The sequence below is a fragment of the Nerophis ophidion genome, linkage group LG09 (genome assembly GCF_033978795.1).
Source record: "Nerophis ophidion isolate RoL-2023_Sa linkage group LG09, RoL_Noph_v1.0, whole genome shotgun sequence".
Taxonomy (NCBI): Eukaryota; Metazoa; Chordata; class Actinopteri; order Syngnathiformes; family Syngnathidae; genus Nerophis; species Nerophis ophidion.
In genome coordinates, this window is record NC_084619.1 from 56,165,673 (window position 1) to 56,190,378 (window position 24,706).

A 24,706-nucleotide genomic window follows, 5' to 3' on the forward strand; every position below is an offset into this window, starting at 1 on the left:
TTTGTAGCGCACACATTAGCACGTAACTCGATCGCGCCGCTGCTGGAACTCACACAGGTAAAGATGCTCACCTGAGATAACCTCTACAAATGTATAGTGTACACACACACACACACACACGTGCGGGCGACCCCAGCTCTTTGTTCCACGGGGGTCATACTCTTACAGGAAGTCACCCTGCCTCCTTCAGGAAGTGACCCCACGTGGGTCATGCGGCGCCGGGGCCTGGTGTCCAAACGCAGGACGCCGTAAACCCGCTTAGTTCCTCTTCCTCTGGCTCTTATCAGGGCGGCGTGCATGGAGAGACTTGATAGGACAACGTAACCCCCCGCCTACCCCGACCATCCACGCCACATCCTGCGCCCGTCAAGGATGTGCTGACAGCCAGCAGGAAGTGGAGGAGGAAAATGTTTGCCTGCTCGCGAGAAGCTGGGTTTAATCTCCACGCAGCAGCAGCAGCAGCAGCTCCGACACAAGCAACAGCTTATCAGGTCTTACCTGTTTGTCCTCCCACACTTTCACAACACGCCGTTATTCGCACTATTATTAGCCCCGCGCCCGCCCGCCCTCGCTATCACGGGACACGCTGATAGGTTAGCACCGGCGGGAAAACCCTGGCGCGTGTTTATCAGTCAGATAGCGAGCACCGACGTCAACTTTCCCAGGAAGACCGGTTGGAGTCCGCGACCCCAAACTTTTAAGATTGCAGGCCGAGTGACACCCGGCCTCCACGGGAAGTGATAGTTGTGCACACGGAAGATGGAAAACGACTTGATGAAGAACTTTCCGTGTCAAAATGGTTAAATGTTTTTACTCTGTTTCATTTTTTTTAATTGTTTAATTTTTTAAATTTTTTATTTTAATTTATTTTATTAAAAAAAAAAATTGTTAATTTTTTTTATTTATTTTTATTTTATCTGTATTTTTTTAAATGTGTTTATATATATATTTTTTTACGGTTTTAATTTTTAATTCCATTACATTTTTTTTTTATTGCGAAATTTTTCATGTTTTTAAATTTGTTTTTATTTAATTTATTTATTTATTCTATTTTATTATTTTTTTAATTAAATGTTTTTTTTATTATTTTTTTTTTTTCATTTTATTTGTATTTTTTAAAATGTGTTAATTGTATGTATATTTTTCTTCACCTTTATTTTATTTTATTTTTTCTGATATGTCCTGTCCAAGTTGTGTCCTTGAGCAAGAAATTTCACCCTCGCTCCTGATGGGCCGTGGTTAGGGCCTCGCATGGCAGCTCCCGCCATCAGTGTGTGAATGGGTGAATGTGGAAATAGTGTCAAAGCACTTTGAGTACCTTTGAAGGTAGAAAAGTTGGGTACATGTATAACCCATTTACCATAGGCAAATCATATTGTTCATGTAGATGCAAAAAATATATATATATTTATATATATATATATATATATATATATATATATATATATATATATATATATATATATATATTTATATATATAAAAAGGGGTTTATTGAGAATCACATGACAGGTCTTGGGATATAACAATATGAAAATTTCATATCACGGTTATCATTATTTCCGTGGTATTGTGAAAAAGTATGAAAAAGTAACTATACGCACACTAAAATGTTTGGACCGAGTATTTTTTGTCAAATAACTGAAACAAATATATTGTTTCTAGCTGGTATTTTAGTCTGAGTGTTTTGTCTGTTTTAATGGCCGGGCTTTTATTGTTTTGAATATTATTGGTTTGTACTGTAGCACTTTAAATGTATTCAAATGAGAAGTGCGTAACTAATAAAGTGTATCATAATTATTTATGATTTGTGGCGGGCGTTGTGGCGTCCTACTCTGTTCAGCGGTCCGCAAACGCACCTTGAAAACTTATGTCTCGAATTGCTCTGACTATGTATCGACCCCTTTGCTGTAAGAGAGCACAACCTTTAAGTTCAAAGTGCCCACATAAATATTTTAGTTGCTCAGACATATACTTTAAGTTTATATATATGCATGCATGCATAAATACATGTATGTGTATGTATATTTGTGTGTGTATTTATGTAAACATACATGTATGTGCATATATATGTATGCATACATACATATATGTATGTGTATATATATGTATGCATACATACATATATGTATATACATGTATGTATATACACATACATATTTATGTATGTACACACATATATATGTATCCATATGTATGTATACATATATTTGTATACATGTATGCATACATATGTATGTATAAATATATGTATGTGCATATATATACATACATATATTTATATATATGTATACATTTGCATATGTATGTATGTGTATATATATGTATATATGTCTATATATGTATGTATATATACGTATATGTGTATATATGTGTGTGTATACATGTGTAAATATCTGTAAATATATGTATGTATATATGTGTATATACAAACCCCGTTTCCATATGAGTTGGGAAATTATGTTAAAAGAAAATAAAAACAGACTACAAAGATTTGCAAATCCTTTTCAACCCATATTCAATTGAATGCACTACAAAGACAAGATATTTGTTTTCAAACCCAAACTTTTTTTTTTTTAAATAATAATTAACTTAGAATTAATTTCATGGCTGCAACACGTGCCAAAGTAGTTGGGAAAGGGCATGTTCACCACTGTGTTACATCACTTTTCTTTTAACAACACTCAATAAACGTTTGGGAACTGAGGAAACTAATTGTTGAAGCTTTGAAAGTGGAATTCTTTCCCATTCTTGTTTCATGTAGAGCTTCAGTCGTTCAACAGTCCGGTGTCGCCGCTGTCGTATTTTACGCTTCATAATGCGGCACACATTTTCGATGGGAGACAGGTCTGGACTGTGGGCGAGCCAGGAAAGTACCCGCACTCTTTTTTTTTTACAAAGCTACTCTGCTGTAACACGTGCTAAATGTGGCTTGGCATTGTCTTGCTGAAATAAGCAGGGGCGTCCATGAAAAAGACGGCGCTTGGATGGCAGCATATGTTGCTCCAAAATCTGTATGTACCTTTCAGCATTAATGGTGCCTTCACAGATGTGTAAGTTACCCATGCCTTGGGCACTAATACACCCCAATACCATTACAGATGCTGGCCTTTGAACTTTGCGTCAATAACAGTCTGGATGGTGTGCTTCCCCTTTGGTCCGGATGGCACGATGGCGAATATTTCCAAAAACAATTTGGACTCGTCAGACCACAGAACACTTTTCCACTTTGCATCAGTCTATCTTAGGTGAGCTCGGGCCCAGAGAAGCCGGCGGCGTTTCTGGATGTTGTTGATAAATGGCTTTCGCTTTGCATAGTAGAGCTTTAACTTGCACTTACAGATGTAGCGACCAACTGTATTTAGTGACAGTGGTTTTATGAAGTGTTCCTGAGCCCATGTGTTGATATCCTTTAGAGACTGATGTCGGTTTTTGATACAGTGCCGTCTGAGGGATAGAAGGTCACGGTCATTCAATGTTGGTTTCCGGCCATGCCGCTTACGTGGAGTGATTTCTCCAGATTCTCTGAACCTTTTGGTGATATTATGGACCGTAGATGTTGAAATCCCCTAAATTTCTTGCAATTGCACTTTGAGGAATGTTGTTCTTAAACTGTTTGACTATTTGCTCATGCAGTTGCGGACAAAGGGGTGTACCTCGCCCCATCCTTTCTTGTGAAAGACTGAGCATTTTTTGGGAAGCTTTTTTTATACCCAATCATGGCACCCACCTGTTCCCAATTAGCCTGCACACCTGTGGGATGTTCCAAATAAGTGTTTGATGAGCATTCCTCAACGTTGTGAGTATTGATTGCCACCTTTCTCAACTTCTTTGTTATGTGTTGCTTGCATAAAATTCTAAAGTTAATGAATATCTGCACAAAAAAAATGTTTATCAGTTTGAACATCAAATATGTTGTCTTTGTAGCATATTCAACAGAATATGGGTTGAGAAGGATTTGCAAATCATTGTATTCCGTTTATATTTACATCTAACACAATTTCCCAACTCATATGGAAACGGGGTTTGTACAAAGCTGAGCCAGCGAGTTGTCGAGCTTGACTCTTGGATCACGTCGAGTCTTTGTTTTATTTACGCTCAGAAACGTGTCAGCTACGATTAGGACGACGCATGGAGTGTTTACATTGCACTCATTCCTCCACTTGGCTGCGTTGCACACGTGCACGCAATCATGCCGCGCCCCCGCCCACCTCCTCCAATTTGGGTGGGGGTCCAGCATGGTACACTTGGCCGAAAAGTCAATTTTTTTATTTTTTCTATTTTTTTTGGGTAATGTTTGATGAGAACTTTTTTTTTTCTTTAAAAGAAAGAAGCATTCAGGCACGTGTATTCAATTTGACTTTTTTTTTTCCCTTCCTACTTCAGTAAATCAAATTCAGATGCCCAACACTTGTGATTTTTTTTTTTTTTTTTAAATCTTACAACGGTCTCCAGGTTTGTGCTTGGACTCTGGAGCGCCCTTCAGCGACATCAGCTGACTTTTGGAAAAGGCGCCATTGTGCCATTAAGTGCTCTTAGCTTTTGTGTCGTCCTTGTCCTCTCAAGCACCCCCCCTGCACCCCCCTCCCCTCCATTCGTCTTCCATCTGACTCCATTCTCTCCGTGCTCGCAAGCCGGAAGGTGTCAAAAGCCATCTAAGAGGCAGCAAACAATCGGGAGAGCGAGAGTAAAACGTGAGAAGGCAGCCGGAGAAACACCATTTCATGAATCTTACATCTGTGTGTGTGTGTGTGTGTGTGTGTGTGTGTGTGTGTGTGTGTGTGTGTGTGTGTGCATGTGTGTGTGTTGGCGTGAGGACTTCCTTTACAATGGCGAAGCACCCCTCTCCACCCGCCCACAAGTGCCCCCGTTTGAACCGTGTATGGCCGCCGCTCTCAAACAACAACAACAACCGTAACACAAAAGCCGGCGAGGGAGGGGGGTTAAAAAAATAAATAAATAAATAAATAAAAAATCAATAGTAACACAGCAAAAGTGCTCCAAAGGATGAAAGGGTGAATTCCTCGCCGACCATTTCATCTCGACTCCTTGTCCACAGATCCGGAAGTGGGAATAAAAGCCTCTGACTGTGTGTGTGTGTGTGTGTGTGTGTGTGTGTGTGTGTGTGTGTGTGTGTGTGTGTGTGTGTGTGTGTGTGTGTGTTTGAGTGTGTGTGTGTTTAATGTTGTGTCGCTGGCCGGCGCTCCGGGCCGTGTGCGGCGTGTCAAGGCGGCCCTCGTGGTGATGACCCTTTACGAGGAAATGGCAGCGAGAGAGCAGTCACATTTACACTGACATTTTTGCCATCACCTTTGGCGATGTCAACAGCCCCCCCGCGCACGCACCACCTCCTACCTCCGCTACATGAGAAAACATATTCCGCCAAGATGCTGCGGTGTTGTTGCATCTTTGGAACTGCACTTCTGTGGGAATTTTATTCCTCCCCATTATTCACAATCCTATGTCAGACAAGAGCAAGTTTGTTTATTTATAATGCATTCCAACTGGTAAATGCAACAAATGCAAGCAAAAGTGAAGGGTTGGGCAAAGTATATTTACCGTATTTTCTTGAATATGTAATATGCTCCTGCCTTGAATTACTGCCGGGTAAAACTCGCTCCCTAAATTTAATAGTGCATGCTTTGTGACGTCACTAGTGACGCTTCCCCTGCCGTTATTTTCAAAATGGCGGAGGAGTTTTTTTGGCTCTTACTGAGTGTAAACCAGGGGTCTTGTTCCACAGCCATACAGATCACACTAATGGTTGTGATATAAAACAATTTTAACACTCTTACTAATATGCGCCACACTCTGTGAACCCACACCAAACACATTTCTGGACAACATTGGCTCTGTAACACATTATAAACGCAACAGAAGAATTACCCAGAATTCCAATGCATCCAAGACTCTTGGCTATATTTTACACCCCGCTAGCACCAAACCCACCCCCCTCTCCGTGCGTCGGTGGAGGTGGGCGGGTCGGGGGCTCGTGCATAATATAGCCAAGAGTCATGGATGCATTGGAATTCTGGGTAATTCTTTTGTTGCGTTTATAATGTGTCACAGAGCCAATGTTATCCAGAAATGTGGTTGGTGTGGATATATGTACAGTATATGTATATACAGTATGTGTATATGTATATATATTTGTGTATATATATGCGTGTATATATATGTGTGTGTACATACTTTGTATGTGTGTATATATATATATGTGTGTGTGTGTGTGTGTGTATATATGTATTTATACATGTATGTGTGTGTATATATGTCTGTATATACATGCGTGTGTATATATATATATATATATATATATATATATATATATATATATATATATAAATGTATGTATGTACCCATCCATCATCCATCCAACCATCCATCCATGCATGCATGTATGTATGCATGTATGTATATATATATATATATATATATGTGTGTGTGTGTGTGTATATATGTATTTATACATGTATGTGTGTATATATATATGTCTGTATATACATTGATTGATTGATTGATACTTTTATTAGTAGATTGCACAGTACAGTACATATTCCGTACAATTGACCACTAAATGGTAACACCCGAATAAGTATTTCAACTTGTTTAAGTCGGGGTCCACGTTAATCAATTCATGGTACAAATATATGCTATCAACATAATACAGTCATCACACAAGTCAATCATCATAGTATGTACATTGAATTATTTACATTATTTACAATCCGGGGGGTGGGATGAGGAGCTTTGGTTGATATCAGAACTTCAGTCATCAACAATTGCATCACAGAGAAATGTGGACATTGAAACAGTGTAGGTCTTATCTAGTAGGATATGTACAGCCAGCAGAGAACATAGTGAGTTCATGCATGTGTGTGTATATATATATATATATGTATGTATGTATCCATCCATCCATCCATCCATGCATGCATGCATGTATGCATGCATGTATATATGTGTGTATATATATATATATATATATATATATATATATATATATATATATATATATATATATACTATATATATATATGTATGTATATGTGTGTGTGTGTGTGTGTATATATATATATATATATATATATATATATATATATGTATGTGTATATATATATATTTATATATATGTATGTATGTATATATGTATTATATACATATATATGTATGTATATACATATATATATGCATATACAGTATGTGTATATGTATTCATATTTGTGTATATATATGCTTGTATATATATGTGTGTGTACATACTTTGTATGTGTGTATATATATATGTGTGTATATATGTGTGTGCATATATATATTTATACATGTATGTGTGCATATATATGTCTGTATATACATGCGTGTGTATATATATATGTATGTATCCATCCATCCAACCATCCATCCATGCATGCATGTATGTATTCATGTATATATGTGTATATATATATATATATATATATATATATATATATATGGGTATGTATATATGAATGTATATGTGTGTGTATATACTGTAGATACATAGACGGGGCGGTATAGCTCGGTTGGTAGAGAGGCCGTGCCAGCAACTTGCAGCAGGTTCGATTCCCGCTTCCGCCATCATAGTCACTGCCGTTGTGTCCTTTGCAAGACACTTTACCCACGTGCTCCCAGTGCCACCCACACTGGTTTAAATGTAACTTAGATATTGGGTTTCACTATGTAAAGCGCTTTGAGTCACTAGAGAAAAGCGCTATATAAATATAATTAACTTCACTTAAAAAAAAACAACACAGGTCGCAGAAGGGCAAAATAAAAATGACCTGCATTGCGAACGAGGCCTGAGTCAACACAACAACAAAACCCGACTCAGCATATTTTGTCGTCATCGTCCCCACCAAGTGAAACCTGGCCTTTACCGAGAGAGAGAGGACGCGACCCGAATGCGTCGCGACCCTAAAATAGCGGCGCGGCGCTCTGGCGCGGGCAGGAAGGGAAAGTCTAGACCAGCCGCCGTCTTGTTTTGTCCACAGCGAGTGTCATTATGTGGAAGGGGGGGGGGGGATTTCTCCCACAGAGAGCGTCTTGTGCCGTGGAAAATACTTTTGGACGGCCGTTTTGGACGTGGAAAGAGTTTGAGACGTTCTCGCCGTAAAAGGAGAGATGCTTTTGAAACCTCTGCTCTGGAATCTCCCTGGAATTCTGGCATGTTTCCGAATATTTGGAGATGGGAGGGTCCTCAAAGAGTGACCCCCCCCCCCCCCCATCCCCTCCCTTGCTTTAGAGCGTATGAATGGCCTGAATACAATAAGCAGCGCTTTGGTCTCCCCTCCCCCTCCTCCTCCTCCTCCTCCTCCTCCTCCTCCTCCTCCTCCTCCTCATGATCCTTGTGGAGCCCACTGAGGATTGTGGGGAATGCAATGTGTGTCTTTGGGGAAGTCGCCGCTTTTCTCCTCGCTCTTACGATGCCTTCGACGTCTCATTGACGTCTCATTGGCGAGCTCGGGGTGAAACCGGAGCTACTTTTGTTTTCTTCCAAACGTGACGTTTTGCCGCAGTCCAGACGTCTCGTTAGGGCTGGGCGAGAACTGTATCACATCGGTCCGTATCGGAAAAAAAAAAAAACGGACCAAAAAGTGAAATACATGAAATGTAAACATTTTTTATTTCAAACGTAACCTTTCCTCTGATTATAATCAGAAAGGAGAGGGGATGTCAACACAAGCATGGAAAACTCAAACAATGTAAACCAAATAGTAAAAATCACATTAATATAATAACTTAAATTGAAGGTGCAAAAAAAGGAATACGTACAAAATGCTTCATAAAGTGTAAGGAAGTAGTGCAAAGTGTGAAAATGTAAACATAGAGAAGAACTATTTAAGTATGGCTGTGCTCAAAAGCGGTGTTTTTCAACCTCTCTGCCGCAGAGATACATCTGAATTTAGGGTATTATTTCTGGCCACTGTAACACGACACACAGTTTGAACAGTAACACTGGGTTTGAACATTTTATTAGCGTACCATTAGATGGAGCCCAACCACAGTTTGAGGATCGGCGTTAATCCGCTTTTGGGATTGTAGTCCTTACACCAAAACAAAGAGTTGTTTGTGTGGTTTGTGCCCAAAAAAAGTCTCACGTTAAAAAGAAAAAAGAAAAAAAACATTTCATAAATTGGCCGTGCTGTTTTATAAGCCGCCGGGTTCAAAGTGTAAATAACAGTCCTTGAATTAAGGGTATTATTTTAGGCCACTGTAACACAACACACAGTTTGAATAGTAACACTGGGTTTGAACATTTCATCAGCGTACCACTAGATGGAGCCCAACCACAGTTTGATGATCCATCCATCCATCCATTTGTCTACCGCTTGTCCCTTTTGGTCACTGCGCTAAATTGGCGCTCTGCTTTGTCAGCGTTAATCAGGTTTTAAGATTGTAGTCCTTAAACCAAAAAAAAGTGTTTTTTTGTGTGTTTTGTTCCCCCAAAAATTCTCCCTTTAGGGAAAAAAAAAAAAAAAAAAAAAAAAAATATATATATATATATATATATATATATATATATATAAAAATTGGCCGCACTGTTTTATAAGCTGCAGGGTTCAAAGTGTAAATAACAGTCCGGAATTTAGGATATTATTTTTGGCCACTGTAACGTGGCACACAGTTTGAACAGCAACACCGGGTTTGAACATCTCATTAGCGTACCACTAGATGGAGCCCAACCACAGTTTGAGGATCCATCCAGTCATCCATTTTTCTACTGCTTGTCCCTTTCGCTGAATTGACGCTTTGCTTTGTCAGTGTTAATCCGGTTTTGAGATTGTAGTCCTTAAACCCAAAACGTGTTTTTTGTGTGGTTTCTGCCCCAAAAAGTCTCACTTTAGGGGGAAAAAAATTATGTATACATAAATAGGCCGCACCGTTATATAAGCCGCAGGGTTCAAAGTGTAAATAACAGTCCGGAAGTTAGGATATTATTTTTGGCAACTGTAACACGACACACAGTTTGAACAGTAACACTCGGTTTGAACATTTCATTAGCGTACCACTAGATGGAGCCCAACCACAGTTTAAGGATCCATCCATCCAACCCATTTTCTACCGCTTGTCCCTTTTGCTAAATTGACGCTCTACTTTGTCGGCGTTAATCGGGTTTTGCGATTGTAGTCCTTAAACCAAAAAAATTGTGGTTTGCGTGTTTTGTGCCCAAAGAAAGTCTCATGTTAAGGGAAAAAAGAAAAAATATATATAAATTGGCCGCACCGTTTTATAAGCCGCAGGGTTCAAAGTGTATACAACAGTCCTGAATTTAAGGTATTATTTTTGGCCACTGTAACATGACACACAGTTTGAACAGTAACACTGGGTTTGAACATTTTATTAGCGTACCATTAGATGGAGCCCAACCACAGTTTGAGGATCCATCCAGCCATCCATTTTCCTACCGCTTGTCCCTTTTGCTAAAATGACGCTCTGCTTAATCGGGTTTTGAGATTGTAGTCCTTAAACCAAAAAAATTGTGTTTTGTGTGGTTTGTGCCCAAAAAAAGTCTCACGTTAGGGGAAAAAAAACATGTTTGTGTTTGCATCCGTGGCTGTGGATTTCACCTGGATTTCACCACTTTTCCCACCTGCTTTTCACAAGAACCGAGCGTGGAACACGATAGCGCAGGCCCCGAGGCCCGGGTCTCGCCCGGCCGGACGAACCTGGCGTCATGCGAGATGCTGCGGGTGTGAAAGTCAAAAGAGCGACCCGCGGGAGTTCCGCTCGGGGGTCAGTCGCCGTGAAAGGCAACCCTTTTTTTGCGCCCGCGTTGCATCAACCGTGGAGCAGAAAATACTCGCCAAGTGCTGTAAAAACATCTCCTCCACCAGACATCTGCAAACGATCCCCTCTCCTGACATCTGGCGCTGAGCTAATATCCCTCACCCTGGGCGCTCCTGGCACGGGAGGAAAAAGTAGCTATGAGTCGGAGAAGCGAAATGTCACAATCCTCCCCTGCCTGGCGCCGGAAGCAGGCGCGCCTGACGAGGCAGCAAATCCGGCCCCATGTTAATTTACCAGGCGGCGGAAAAACGGCCGACACCTCGCAACGCCACGTGCGGCTAGCACTCGGCGAAGGTGGCGCCTCCGCCGCCGCGTTCAGTGATGGCTCGTAATCAGATCATAACGGATTAGCCCAGATAGCGCTTGATAATGTCAGCGCGTGCCTTGAGACGCCATCGGACAAAGATGCGACGCGCTATTAGTGATCTTGATAGCGCTGCTTGGTTGACTTGCAGGCATACTTGCCACCCTTGAGACCTCCGATTTCGGGAGGTGGGGGGCGGGGTCTGGGGCGTGGTTGGGGCAGGCCCTGGTTAAGAGGGGAGGAGTATATTTACATCTACAATTCACCAACTCGAGTATTTCATAGATATATATATATATATATATATATATATATATATATGTATATATATATATATATATATATATGTATGTATGTATGTATATATATATATATATATATATGTATGTATGTATGTATGTATGAAATACTTGACTTTCAGTGAATTCTAGCTGTATATATTTATTATATTACATATATAAATAAAATAAATAGTTGAATTTCAGACGGCACCTATCAAATAGACAGTAATAAAAACACAGTTGTTCTACTAACTGTACTGTGTTTGCTGGTTACTAAAAAACAACAACAACACTTACCTTTCACTATTTGAGTAACCTTTGTTCTGCCATTTGCGTACTGGCGAGAGTCACTTGCCGTCAGGTGCGCAACCCCACATAAATCGTTGGCCAATCACAAAGAAACCCCATAACGCTATAGCCAACATTCACCAAGAGATGGCGACAGACAACATAGAATCACTCTATTACAGACGGCGTCGCCATGGCTGTAACTTCCTCGTTCTTCTGCTTCGTCTCCTTGTGTGTGCAGTTTTTTTAATTAAAATCCGTAGATGTTGTAACGTGATTGGGCAGGCAAGCTGTTTATATAGTGGGAACGCGGACGTGAAAACAGGTCCGCGTGGAGCTGGAGGGGGCGTGTCCTCCAGCTCCGCTGCATTTCGGGAGATTTTCGGGAGAAAATTTCTTCTGGTATGTTTTCGGGAGAGGCGCTGAATTTCGGGAGTCTCCCGGAAAATCCGGGAGGGTTGGCAAGTATGCTTGCAGGAAAAAAAAGATCTATTTTTCTTTGATTTTTTTTTTTTTTTAAGATGTCAGAAGACTCCACACGTGACCGTAAAACACAGCATGCGGCGCACTCGGGGGTGGACAACGCCAGCGAGTAGCCAGAAATAGCATTTACTCAAGTCAGACACATTCTGAAGACGAAAGAAAAACATCCGAGATCATAACTTTAGACACGCACACTAAAAGTGGGATGTGTCATTTTTGCAAGGAATCGCGTGGGAATGCTCAAATATGCAAACCGCTGAAATGTGAAAGCCTAATTTAACTTTGGCCGCGACCTCAAAAAAAGGGACAAGCGGTAGAAAATGGATGGATTGGACATTAAAGTAAGAATATGTCAAGTACCAAGTCATAAGACTATAGAGCGTGCACATGTAAAATTTGCTAAAAAAAAAGAAGTTAGCATGCTAACAGTTACAATGTGTGAAGTACCAACCACAGAGCGTGCACGTGTAAAATTAGCTAAAAAAAAAAGTTAGCATGCTAACAGATTTTGTCTAGTACAAAGTCATGACTACAGAGCTTGTAGATGTAAAATTAGCTAAAAAAAAAAATGTTAGCATGCTAACATAATGTGTGAAGTACCAAGTCAAATGACCATAGAGCGTGCACATGTAAAATTAGCTAAAAAAAAAAAGTTAGCATGCTAACAGTTACAATGTGTGAAGTACCAAGTCATATGACCATATAGCGTGCACGTGTAAAATTATCTAAAAAAAAAAGTTAGCATGCTAACAGATTTTGTCAAGAACAAAGTCATGACTATAGAGCGTGCACGTGTAAAATTAGCTAAAAAAAAGTTAGCATGCTAACAGATTTTGTCAAGTACAAAGTCATGACTACAGAGCTTACAGATGTAAAATTAGCTAAGAAAATTTTTTTTTTAGCATGCTAACATAATGTGTGAAGTACCAAGCCATATGACCATAGAGCGTGCACATGTAAAATTAGCTAAAAAAAAAAGTTAGCATGCTAACAGTTACAATGTGTGAAGTACCAAGTCAATCAATCAATCAATCAATCAATGTTTACTTATATAGCCCTAAATCACTAGTGTCTCAAAGGGCTGCACAAACCACTACGACATCCTCGGTAGGCCCACATAAGGGCAAGGAAAAATTCACACCCAGTGGGACGTCGGTGACCAAAGTCATGTGACCATAGACCGTGCACGTGTACAATTAGTTAAAAAAAAAAGTTAGCATGCTAACAGATTTTGTCAAGTACAAAGTCATGACTACAGAGCTTGCAGATGTAAAATTAGCTAAAAAAAAACAAAACGTTAGCAAGCATAAAATGTGTGAAGTACCAAGTCATATGACCATAGAGCGTGCACATGAAAAATTAGCTAAAAAAAAAGTTAGCATGCTAACAGTTACAATGTGTGAAGTACCAAGTCATATGACCATAGAGCGTGCACGTGTAAAATTAGCTTAAAAAAAAAAGGTAGCATGCTAACAGATTTTGTCAAGTACAAAGTCATGACTGCAGAGCTTGCAGATGTAAAATTAGCTAAAAAAAAAAATGTTAGCATGCTAACATAATGTGTGAAGTACCAAGCCATATGACCATAGAGCGTGCACATGTAAAATTAGCTAAAAAAAAAAGTTAGCATGCTAACAGTTACAATGTGTGAAGTACCAAGTCAATCAATCAATCAATCAATCAATGTTTACATATATAGCCCTAAATCACTAGTGTCTCAAAGGGCTGCACAAACCACTACGACATCCTCGGTAGGCCCACATAAGGGCAAGGAAAAATTCACACCCAGTGGGACGTCGGTGACCAAAGTCATGTGACCATAGACCGTGCACGTGTACAATTAGTTAAAAAAAAAAGTTAGCATGCTAACAGATTTTGTCAAGTACAAAGTCATGACTACAGAGCTTGCAGATGTAAAATTAGCTAAAAAAAAACAAAATGTTAGCAAGCATAAAATGTGTGAAGTACCAAGTCATATGACCATAGAGCGTGCACATGAAAAATTAGCTAAAAAAAAAGTTAGCATGCTAACAGTTACAATGTGTGAAGTACCAAGTCATATGACCATAGAGCGTGCACGTGTAAAATTAGCTTAAAAAAAAAAGGTAGCATGCTAACAGATTTTGTTAAGTACAAAGTCATGACTGCAGAGCTTGCAGATGTAAAATTAGCTAAAAAAAAAAATGTTAGCATGCTAACATAATGTGTGAAGTACCAAGCCATATGACCATAGAGCGTGCACATGTAAAATTAGCTAAAAAAAAAAGTTAGCATGCTAACAGTTACAATGTGTGAAGTACCAAGTCATATGACCATAGAGCGTGCACATGTAAAATTAGCTAAAAAAATTTTTTAGCATGCTAACAGATTTTGTCAAGTACAAAGTCATGACTACAGAGCTTGCAGATGTAAAATTAGCTAAAAGAGAAAAAATGTTAGGATGCTAACATAATGTGTGAAGTACCAAGCCATATGACCGTAGAGCGTGCACATGTAAAAAGTTAGCATGCTAACAGTAAACAGTATTTACGCGACCCTGATGGTTTGTTTGTTTTTCGTTTGCGATTGTTGGCCGTCATTTTTTTTAGGTCTTGGTAGCAAGTCGCTTTTGTTTCTTTTGCTTGCCTCGTCATTGGTCAACTCCCTTCCCGACCGGCCAACGTCTGTTCCCCTCTGTTACGACCTGCAGAGTCCAAAGTCCGGCAACATGACAATTTCTCCATCGAACGAAAATCGAACGTAAACGCATTGGGCGTGGGGTCGGTTAAAAAAGCAGGGGAACGGCCCGGAAATGGTCCCGGTTACCTGGGCGTGTGTGTGTGTGTGTGTGTGTGTGCGCTTTCTGCTGACACGGCAGGAATGTAGTGCAGGATGAATTAAAAATGAATTAGCCCGAGTGGAAGCCACTCCGGCTGAACGAGCAGGGAAGCGGCTAACGCTAGCGGAGCTAGTGGGAAACGCGCGGCGAAGATAGGCTAACCTACTTTTTACGTCATTATCTGCGGATGTGTGTGTGTGTGTGTGGGTGCACGTATACACACACACAGCGTGTGAGGCGACTGATAAAATATTCTTTCCCTTGGTTGGCCCGGGGGCATTTCAATTGCCCCTGGCTTCTTCCAGTCACTGGCCTGCTCCTTAATTGCCACACGCACGCACATGCACACACACACACACACACACACACACACACACACGCTTCCGTGGTTGGAAACACACATGCATAAAGAAAGGCAGAGACACACACACACACACACACACACACACACACAGACCAATGCACAACCATGCATGCATGCATGTTTCACACACGAATATGCACCCCCGCCCCCTCCCCCCACAGCCAACCACCACTCTTCATTGATTCACCCCATCCTCAACCCCCCCCCCGAACTTCCAACTAGTTGCAAAGACAATGTTGTTATGGTGTGTGCGTGATGTGGGGGGGGCTGCTTTACAGTGTATGTTTTGGGGGCGTTTGCTATTTCGACCCATTTTTGGACTGCGCTGACTTGATGGTCAGAACCTGATGACGATGATGATGATGAGGAGGAGGAGGACGTGAGTGCATGTTGATGCAACAGCCAACTCAATTATTTATATACAACTTATATAACTTATATACAAACCCCATTTCCATATGAGTTGGGGAATTGTGTTAGATGTAAATATAAACGGAATACAATGATTTGCAAATCGTTTTCTACCCATATTCAATTGAATGCACTACAAAGACAAGATATTTGATGTTGAAACTCATAAACTTTATTTTTTTTGCAAATAATAATCAACTTGGAATTTCATGGCTGCAGCAAGTGACAAAGTAGTTGGGAAAGGGCATGTTCACCACTGTGTTACATCACCTTTTCTTTTAACAACACTCAATAAATGTTTGGGAACTGAGGAAACTAATTGTTGAAGCTTTGAAAGTGGAATTCTTTCCCATTCTTGTTTTATGTAGAGCTTCAGTCCTTCAACAGTCCGGGGTCTCCGCTATCAAATTTTACGCTTCATAATGCCCCACACATTTTCGATGGGAGACAGGTCTGGACTGCAGACCCGCACTCTTTTTTTACGAAGCCACGCTGTTGTAACACGTGCTGAATGTGGCTTGGCATTGTCTTGCTGAAATAAGCAGGGGCGTCCATGAAAAAGACAGCTCTTAGATGGCAGCATATGTTGTTCCAAAACCTGTATGTACCTTTCAGCATTAATGGTGCCTTTGCATCGATAAAAGTCTAAATGGTTCGCTTCCCCTTTGGTCCGGATGACACGATGTTGAATATTTCCAAAAACAATTGGAAATATGGACTCGTCAGAACACTTTTCCACTTTGATTCAGTCCATCTTAGATGATCTCGGTCCAGAGAAGCCGGCGGCCTTTCTGGATGTTGTTGATAAATGGCTTTCGCTTTGCATAGTAGAGTTTTAACTTGCACTAACAGATGTAGCGACAAACTGTATTTAGTGTCAGTGGTTTTCTGAAGTGTTCCTGAGCCCATGTGGTGATATCCTTTAGAGATTGATGTTGGTTTTTGATACAGAGCCGTCTGAGGGATTGAAGGTCACCGTCATTCAATGTTGGTTTCCGGCCATGCTGCTTACGTGGAGTTTTTTTGTCCTGATTCTCTGAAACTTTTGATGATATTATGAACCGTAGATGTTGAAAACCCTACATTTTTTGCAATTGCACTTTGAGAAACGTTGTTCTTAAACTGTTTGACTATTTGCTCACGCAGTTGTGGGCAAAGGGGTGTACCTCGCCCCATCTTTTCTTGTGAAAGACTGAGCATTTTTTGGGAAGCTGCTTTTATATCCAATCATGCACCCACCTGTTCCAAATTAGCCTGCACACCTGTGGGAGGTTCCAAATAAGTGTTTGATGAGCATTCCTCAACTTTATTGCTACCTTTCCCAACTTCTTTGTCACGTGTTGCTGGCATCAAATTCTAAAGTTAATGATTATTTGCAAAAAAAAATGTTTTGATCAGTTTGAACATCAAATATGTTGTATTTGTAGCATATTCAACTGAATATGGGTTGAAAATGATTTGCAAATCATTGTATTCCGTTTATATTTACATCTAACACAATTTCCCAACTCATATGGAAACGGGGTTTGTATGTATATGTATATATATATATGTATGTATGTATGTATGTATGTATATATATATATATATATATATATATATATATATATACATATATATATATATATATACATATATATATATATATATATATATATATATATATATAGATATACATATATAGATCATCATCATCACACATGGGACGGTTTAGTAAGTAAGATTTGTTTTAAATGTTAAAAATGGTTGGATTTGTATAGCGCTTTTCTACCTCTTTTTAAGGAGCCCAAAGCGCTTTGACAGTACTTCCACATTCACACACAGTTTTAGTTGTATTTTAAAACTTAACAAATGTTCGGCGTGATGAATGAAGAATTTGTACGACTAGAACCGCTATGGACAGCTAAAAGAGGGAACGGCACATGTACTTCAGGTTGAAAGCTCTTTTCTAAACAGAAGTGATCAAATTCGTCCAAAAGATGGCGCCACAGCATAAACAATAACACAATCCTTTTGATAAAAAAAAACAAAAAAACTAAACAATGTGGCCGTCGGCAAATAAAAATATATAAATTAGCCGCACCGTTTTATAAGCCGTAGGGTACCAAGCGTAGGAAAAAAGTGTCTCGAACTTACTGTAGAAGATCTATTGCCTAAGAACAAGTTTTCATCTCTCACCAAAAAAAGACTATTCGGGGGATTGTATAGCTGGGACAGTATAGCTCGGTCGGTAGAGCGGCAGTGCCAGCAATTTGAGGGCTCCAGGTTCGATCCCCGCTTCCGCCATCCTAGTCACTGCCGTTGTGTCCTTGGGCAAGACACTTTACCCACCTGCTCCCAGTGCCACCCACACTACTTTAAATGTAACTTAGACATTGGGTTTCACTATGTAAAAGCGTTTTGAGTCACTAGAGAAAAGCGCTATATAAATATAATTCACTTCACTTGATTGTGACTTGGGTTAAGTTGGTGTAGTTTGAGTAGATTTAATCAGAAATATATATTTTTGGGGAGATTGTGGAGTTTTTCCAGTAAATTATTTTGCGTCAATAGGCTAAAATGCTGCTTGATTAGTATTTCTGATTTCTTCTGCATTAATTATTCATCTCCATCTCGCCTGCACTAACATTGGCGTCGAACATGCACCCCCCACATCCCCACCCCCACCTCCCACACCTTGTCCAGACGCCACTCTTCCCTTAGCAGAAATTAGCCCCAGACCTCGCCGAGGTGATCGGTATCAAATTGCGGGGCGGAATGGAAATGCCGATAAAATTGACGGCCCCTTCCTCCATCGTGCCTTGCCTGCTAGGTAACGGCGGAGTGCACAGGTCAGGAAGGAAGGAAGGAAGGGAAGGGATTTTTTTTTATTTTTAGGTTTGAGTTTCAAAACGCTTGCAACATGGCGCTGCTCGTCTGTCTCAACCACCTGTTCCCTCTTTGGGGTGTTTTGGAATCTTTAGGTTCTTGTTGTAGCGAGAAATACTTGTATGCATTAGACCAACACTTCTCAATTGTCTTCTGTTACGCACCCAGACCACTATAAGTACTATCATACGTCTGTAGAATCGTTATATGTACCCCAGCAGGCACAAGACGTTGATACAACGTTGATTATATATACGTTTGTTTTTTTGAACGGACTTCTTCATAATGTTGCAAAATTGTTGTATTTGTAAATTGAGACAACGTTGGTGTCTAACGTTGGATCCACGTTGTTGGCTGGAAAATGACCAAATTTCAATGATCAAATCAATGTCAGAACCTGACATTGATTAAACGGTTTCAAAAATTAGGTTGTTTCAATGTATTCGTGTTGTCAAATATTGGTTAGGATTGCCGCCCCGACAGGCACCAACTACCTTGCGGCCACAGCTCCGACCTGCCGCCTCGACAATAGAGGTGCGGAATATGGTCCACTCGGACTCAATGTCCAGCACCTCCCTCGTGACATGTTCAAAGTTCTTCCGGAGGTGGGAATTGAAACTTTGTCTGACAGGAGACTCTGCCAGACGTTCCCAGCAGACCCTCACAATGCGTTTGGGCCTGCCTGGTCTGTCCGGCATCCTCCCCCACCATCGCAGCCAACTTCCCACCAGGTGGTGATCGGTAGAAAACTCCGCCCCTCTCTTCACCCGAGTGTCCAAAACATAAGGCCGCAAATCCGATGACACAACTACAAAGTCGATCATGGAACTGCGGCCTAGGGTGTCCTGGTGCCAAGTGCACATATGGACACCCTTATGTTTGAACATGGTGTTTGTTATGGACAAACTGTGACGAGCACAAAAGTCCAATAACAAAACACCACTCGGGTTCAGATCCGGGCGGCCATTCTTCCCAATCACGCCTCTCCAGGTTTCACTGTCGTTGCCAACGTGAGCGTTGAAGTCTCCCAGTAGGACAAGGGAATCACCCGGGGGAGCACTTTCCAGTACTCCCTCGAGTGTTCCCAAAAAGGGTGGGTACTCTGAACTGCTGTTTGGTGCGTAAGCACAAACAACAGTCAGGACCCGTCCCCCCACCCGAAGGCGGAGGGAGGCTACCCCCCACCGGGTTGAACTCCAACGTACAGGCTTTGAGCCGGGGAGAAACAAGAATTGACACCCCAGCCCATCGCCTCTCACTGCCGGCAATGCCAGAGTGGAAGAGGGTCCAATCCCTCTCGAGAGAAGTGGTTCCAGAGCCCTTGCTGTGCATCGAAGTGAGTCTGACTATATCCAGCCGGAATTTCTCGACTTCGCGCACTAGCTCGGGCTCTTTCCCCCCCAGTGACGTGACGTTCCACGTCCCAAGAGCTAGCTTCTGTAGCCGAGGATCGGACCGCCAAGTGCCCTGCCTTCGGCTGCCGCCCAGCTCACATTGCACCTGACCTCTATGGCCCCTGCTATGGGTGGTGAGCCCATTGGAGGGGTGACCCACGTTGCCTCTTCGGGCTGTGCCCGGCCGGGCCCCATGGGAACAGGCCCGGCCACCAGGCGCTAGCCATCGTGCCCCACCTCCGGGCCTGGCTCCAGAGGGGGGCCCCGGTGACCCGCGTCCGGACGGGGGAAATCTGGGTCCATGCTTTTTCTTCTTCATAAAGGTCTTCGAGCTGCTCTTTGTCTGATCCCTCACCTAGAACCTGTTTGCCTTGGGAGACCCTACCAGGGGGTTTTATGCCCCCGGACAACATAGCTCCTAGGATCATTGGGACACGCAAACTCCTCTACCACGATAAGGTTGCAGCTCAGAGAGGAGCGTCAGAAGCCATCATTGATTAAACGTTGCCAAAGAGCATGTTTTACCATATTTGTGTTGTAAAATATTGGTTGGGAAATGACCCAAATTCAATGTAGAAATCAACGTCAGAACCCAACATTGATTAAACGTCGTCAAAAAGCATTTTTCAACGTTGTATTTCTGTTGTAGAATATTGGTTAGGAAATGACCAAAATTTAACGGTCAAATCAACGTCAGAACCCATCATTGATTAAACGTCGTCAAAAAGTATGTTGTTTCAACGTTGTGTTTGTGTTGTAGAATACTGGTTGGGAAATGACCCAAATTCAGTGTTCAAATTCAAATCAGACACCAACATTGATTAAACGTCGTCAAAAAGCATGTTGTTTCAATGTATGCGTGTTGTCAAATATTGGTTGGAAAATGACCACAATTCAATGTTGAAATCAACGTCAGAACTCGACATGGATTAAACGTCAAAAAGTATGTTGTTTTAATGTTGTATTTGTGTTGGAAGATATTGGTTGTAAAATGACCAAAAGTCAATAGTCAGATCAAGGTCAGAACCCAACATTGATTAAACGTTGTCAAAAAGCATTTTTCAACGTTGTATTTGTGTTGTCATATATTGGTTGGGAAATTACCAAAATTCAATGGTCAAATCAACATCTGAACCCAACATTGATTAAACATCGTCAAAAAGTATGTTGTTTTAATGTTGTATTTGTGTTGGAAGATACTGGTTGGAAAATGACTGAAATTCAGGGTTCAAAATCAATGTCCGAACCCATCATTGTTTAAACGTTGTCAAAAAGCATGTTGTTTCAACGTCGTATTTATGTTATAGAATATTGGTTCGGAAATAACCCAAATTCAATGTTGGAATCAACGTCAGAACCCAACATTGTTTAAAGGTTGTCAAAAACCATGTTGTTTCAACTTTGTATTTGTGTTTAAAAAAATATTAGTTGGGAAATGACCCAAATTCAATGGTCAAATCAACGTCAGAACCCGATATTGATTAAACGTTGTCAAAAAGTATGTTGTTTTAATGTTGTATTTGTGTTGGAAGATACTGGTTGGGAAATGACCGAAATTCAGGGTTCAAAATCAACGTCCGAACCCATCATTGTTTAAACGTTGTCAAAAAGCGAGTTGTTTCAACATCGTATTTATGTTATAGAATATTGTTTGGGAAATAACCCAAATTCAATGTTGAAATCAACGTCAGAACCCAACGTTGTTGGGTTCCATGTTGTTTCAACTTTGTATTTGTGTTTAAAAAAATATTAGTTGGGAAATGATCAAAGTTCAATAGTCAAATCAACGTCAGAACCCGACTTTGATTAAACGTTGTCAAAAAGCATGTTTCAATGTTGTATTTGTGTTATAAAATATTTGTTGGGAAATGACCAAAACTCAAAAGTCAGATCGTCAGAACCCAACATTGATTAAACGTTGTCAAAAAGCATGTTGTTTTAACATTGTATTTGTGTTGTAGAATATTGGTTGGGAAATGACCGAAATACAGTGTTCAAATCAATGTCAGAACCCATCATTGATTAAACGTCGTCAACAAGCATGTTGTTTCAACGTTGTATTTGTGTTGTCAAATATTGGTTGGGGAATGACCGAAACTCAATGTTGAAATCAACGTCAGAAGCTAACATTTATTAAACGTTGTCTAAAATCATGTTGTTTCAATGTTGTATTTGTGTTGTAGAATATTGGTAGGGAAATGACCAAAATTCAATGTTCAAATCAACATCAGAACTCAACATGGATTAAACGTCGTCAAAAGTATGTTGTTTCAATGTTGTAACCTAGCTATCCAATCAGCTAAACGGACTCTATACGTAACTCCACGTATATGTTTTTGTGAATTTACAAAACTGAAACAATACAAACAGAATGCCATTCAACGTTAATAATACTAACACACACACGCATGAACGTGTTAGCATACTGGCTAATACTTTTGATGCTAGCTTGATTCCATTACAATAACATGTACAAATATGCATGAAAACACTCCTACAGACCCTCACACGTGACGGTTCAGTAAGTATGAATTGTTTTAGTTGCATTGTAAAACTTACAATTGTTGCTACGAGTGATGAATGAAGAGCGTAAACACCATGAATGCTTATTTCCTCTTTACGGCATTAAAACAGGAAGACATTTTTTCAACCTACCGAGCAAACTCGTCCAAAAGATGGCGCCATTGCATAAATAATACCTCACCTGTTCAGTCTTCTGCTTGGGTTTAATGCAAACTATTGAACACAAACATTATGTCTGTAGATTAACTACGATCAAGTATTGGATAGGACGTCGGAAATGTGTAAATAAAGTTGTACTTTATATAAGACAAAAATGGGGATACAAAACGGTACAAAACAATCCATTTATATTATTTGTCATTCTTTCATTCACCTGTAGGCTCGTAACGCTCAATCTCATCAACCACAAAGCACCTTCTCCCGGTCTTTCTTAACATCCGGTTTTCCGCAATGAATTGTGGAACATGCAGTATTTTAGTTAACCCTTTGTCAGGCGATGAAATAGAAAACAACTCAATCCGTTGTCAGTGTTTCTCAAATAATCAATATCAAATACATTTATAAATCAAATCATTTCATTTTTAACACGTTTTAACTGTAAATAATAATAGATTATCTTATCAGCAATTAAATCCAATATGCAAATTATGGATGAACTATATAACCCATAAGTTACAACCAGGAGCATTAACGTGAAAAAATGGTCTTATTAGGGTTCGAATTTTAAGGCAAAAAGTCGTCTTATCTTATGTAATTTCATTACTATTTGTTATTTAAGCATATATTATTTTTAGCACTGTGTAATTGCATTTTTCATCGGTTTGAGTCCCTTCTTTTGCAGTATATTTGATTAATTTTTAATTGATTTCATTAATATTTTTAATTTTCCTGAAGGAACTCTCCTGAAGGAATCAATAAAGTACCATCCATCCAGCCATCCATCCAACCACCCATCCACCTACCTACCCACCTACATACCTACCTACCTACCTATCTATCTATCTATCTATCTATCTATCTATCTATCTATCTATCTATCTATCTATCTATCTATCTATCTATCTATCTATCTATCTATCTATCTATCTATCTATCTATCTACCTATCTATCTACCTATCTATCTATCCATCCACCAATCTAATATTTATTTTTGTAATTAGCCTGACCTAAGCCTCGATAATAATCTTTTTAATCACCGCATGTTTTCATCTCATTTGACGAGGTTGTTAACTGTAAGTAGGTTAGATATCAATATTGAATAAGCTACAAATCAAGAGTAGGATTAATATTTGAGTTGGCCCCGGGCCCCTCGGTCGTGGAGAAGGTGAGCCCCGGGGTCAAGAAGGTTAAGAACCCCTGACTTAACATTAATTAACTGGTTTTAGCATTTTTAATATACACATGGTATCTATGTGTCGCAAGCATTGTGTGATCATCTGGTCACTTTGACATATTTCCCCCTCTTTGTTTACATGTTTCCCTCCCCTCGCCATACTTGTCCTGATCCCTCGCTTCCTCCCTCCCTCAGTGGCGGCGGCGAGCCATTTGCTTCTGTTTTTCCCCAACTCGCACGGGACGAGCCCCTGGGTTTGTTATTGTAGGCTTTGCTGAACATGAGCCGGTCTTTACGGCGGATTGAAAGCATTTGCTTCCAATGAAAATCCGCTCTTAGATTACAAGGCCTGAGCCGGGGCCCCGCCTTTCCACCCGCCGGACGCACAGAAACAGCTACAGGGAGAGAGAGGGTGGGTTGGGAGGGGGCTAACGATGTGGCATGGGAGAACTGGGCCTGATTCGTCAGTTAATGGATGGGTTAATTGGGAGCCGTGATTGATTATTTCTTAAGGGAGTAAAAGGCCTGATCACCAGAATGTTTCTTGTTAAAGTGTAAGAAAACAAGTGACGACCTCATCGTGTGACCTTTCAATCATGCATAAATACAGTTGTGGTCAAAAGTCTACAAACACTCTTACTTTTTTGTGATGGAGTGATTGGCGCACATACAGTGGTGCAAAAAGGTATTTAGTCAGCCACCGATTGTGCAAGTTCTCCCACTTAAAATGATGACAGAAGTCTGTAATTTTCATCATAGGTACACTTCAACTGTGAGAGACAGAATGTGGAAAAAAAATCCAGGAATTCACATTGCAGGAATTTTAAAGA

At 40.4% G+C, this 24,706-nt stretch overlaps 1 protein-coding gene across 2 annotated transcripts in view; it reads left to right on the plus strand.

The window, feature by feature from the left end:
- LOC133559489 (homeobox protein Meis1) overlaps positions 1-24,706 on the plus strand; it is a 232,265-nt gene that overhangs the window by 73,870 nt on the left and 133,689 nt on the right. The window lies entirely within an intron of this gene.